Source organism: Mastomys coucha, unplaced genomic scaffold (assembly GCF_008632895.1).
Source record: "Mastomys coucha isolate ucsf_1 unplaced genomic scaffold, UCSF_Mcou_1 pScaffold18, whole genome shotgun sequence".
NCBI lineage: Eukaryota > Metazoa > Chordata > Mammalia > Rodentia > Muridae > Mastomys > Mastomys coucha.
In genome coordinates this window covers 81189547-81192391 of record NW_022196900.1, presented here as the reverse complement: position 1 = coordinate 81192391, position 2845 = coordinate 81189547, and positions in this window count along the sequence as shown.

The window sequence follows — 2845 nt, the reverse complement described above, 5'->3', positions numbered from 1 at the left end:
AAAAAACAAAAAAAAAAACAAAACAAAAAAAATTTTTTAAAAAAAGAAAGTAACTTAAAAAAAAAATCTAGGTATAATAGAAGCATTTTATAATTTCTGCACTCCAGAGGTAGAGGCAAGAGGTTGAGGGACATTCAAGGTCATCCTCTGCTGCATCCTGTGCTTTTTGAGGCCAGCCTGGGCTACATTAGACAAAATAGAATGCAGGATGACAGTGAAGTCCAGGAAAATCATGGCCGAGTTAATACCATATCCTAGCCTGTCTAAAACTTCAGGTCTGTGTGTTTAGTGACAATGACAGCAAATACTTCTACTTTTCTAGTGTTGTGTAACTAAGTACCACAACTCAGCACCTTGAACTGCTATGCACTTATTATAGTGTAGCCACATGGGTCAGGCGCACGCTGAGCTGGGCCCCTGCTGAGACCGTCACAAGCCTGCAGTCTAGATATCAACCAGGCTGCAGGCTTCCCTCCCTCTTCCTCACCTTTCCTGCCCGCCTCTCTAAAATGCAGACATGTACATATTTCTCCATACTGGCCTCTAGTTTACTATGTGGTCAAGGACATTAAACTTCTAATTTTTTTGTTGCTTTTTTTGTTTGCTTTGTTGTTTTGTTTTGTTTTGTTTTAAGATAGAGTTTCATTATAAATCTCTGGCTGGCCTGGGGCTTCTTATGTAAAGGAGGCTGGCCCCAAACTCCAGAGGTTCTCTGGTACCCCTGCCTCCTGAATTCTGAGCTAAAGGCATGGGCCATCTCACCTACCTACCTAATGGATCTTAAATGACTGATCCTCCTGCTTCCATCTTCCAAGTGCTGGGGTTACAAGCCTGTACCCCTAAGTCCAGTTTATGTGGCACAGAGAGCAAGTGCTGACAGTCTTGTTTCTTAAAGCCCACCAGAGACTCACTTTCTTAGTCTCTTCTCAGAATTTTTTTTATTATTATTAAGTCAGGATCATCTGTATCTTAATTAACTTGGACTGACCTGATTTAAGAACCTAATTATGTCTCTAACAACTCTCACCATAGCCAGAGCTTATTGGCTAGAAGCTTGTCACATCCTACCCGTGCTTAAGGTAGGGCACTGCAGACTGTCGGGGACGTCAGGGAGTGGGGAACACGGGGATCACTCAGGTCTGTCTACCACAGACAGGAATATTCAATCCAATGCTAGCAAAGGGAGAGAAGGTATGGAGAGAATGCATGAGTACACTATTCAAGAACTAATTGAGGGGAAGGAGGGCTGGAGATGGCTCAAGTTCTCAGGACTGGGTACAACTACCTGCAATGGCAGCTCCAGGGGATCTGACACCCTCTTCTGGCTTCTGCCAGTACTGCACTCATATGCACATATAGTCACAACATTAAAAATAAAATTATCTCTTATTTTTTTTTTTTTTTAAGACAGAGTCTCTCTACATAGCCCTGGCTGTCCTGAAACTCACTGTGTAGACCAGGCTGCTCTGTAGCTTCCAGAGATCTGTCTGCCTCTGCCTCCTGAGTGCTGGGATTAAAGACGGTGCCAGCACACCTTGTGATTAAAAATAAAATATTTTAAAAAAAGGAACTGGACAGCTTAGTAGACTGCCGCGGGCTGGCCCAGTCGGGGTCCCTCAACCCAGGGAGAATCAGGGTTCCGGTACTCAGGTGGGCAAGGAGTTGGCAAATGACAAACAGACACAAACACAAGAGAGTGCTGAATCTGAGTGTAATTTCTCAAAGTAAGTATCAGACTTTTATAGTCATTACAGAAGACAAAAGGAAGTTAGATAATACAACAGTCAAGGTACATTGAGGTCATCCGATGCATAATGATTCTATAGAAAAATGCGTATATGAAAATTGGCAAGAACTACGCACTGGTTACAACTGAAGTAAAGTCAGCCTTATCTAAAGTACTCTAATAGAAAAATACATACATGAGAATTGACAGGAACTAGGCATCGGTTACAACTGAAATAAGGTCAGCCTTATCTAAGGTCAGCTTATTCTTAGAAGCCAGGAGTAAAGTCTTCACGCCCTAGCCATAGTTCCAGTTCTACTCTATTGTATAACCCACCACCAACCAGCCCTTAGTAAACACCCAACTATGCTATTCTTCTGGGCTAGCAGAAGTATGCACCAGGGGTCCCATTCTTGCTAACCTTTCCATGAATAATACAATACTCTAGCTCCTTCTTAAACCACAACCCACCTTCTTCCTAGACCATTGTAAGTTCCTGTCTATGGGAGTGACTCAGCTGTTAGTCTAAGTATTTGTGGGGGACCTCCATTTACCAGAGGAGCCCACCAACTTTCTTCTATTATGTAATGTAGTCTGACATACATGACTGTAATGAGAATTCTAAGTTTACTTTGTTGAACTTACCCTGGGACTATTAACTCTTATTCAGTAAACTGCAATGCCTGATTTCTTTCACTATCTCTCTTACAATGCTGGAGGCATTTCGTCTGAATAGGTAACACTCTTTATGAAATTCCAAGCCCAGGGTCGGCTCAGCATTGACTAGGATTGATTGGAACACTGGTGAAGGCCAGGAAACAATGTTCAATCTAACTTGGCTATTTGCAAATCATTCCTTGGGGGCACCTCTATACCTATAATAGAACAATACTGAAAGAAATCACTCAAAAACCCTCCATCGACTATCGCAAGGACGAATCTGGACCACATCCATGTTAGGGGACATCAAGGACTTCCAGGAGACCAGTTTCCTTGAAACTTTTTGTCTCAGGACTGCAGCCAAGCTTTTGGACTTGTCACACAGACTCCATTGGAGTGGGCATGGCAATAGACAGAGACAGTCTGAAGACAGCTGAACATGGTGAGATATTCTCTCTC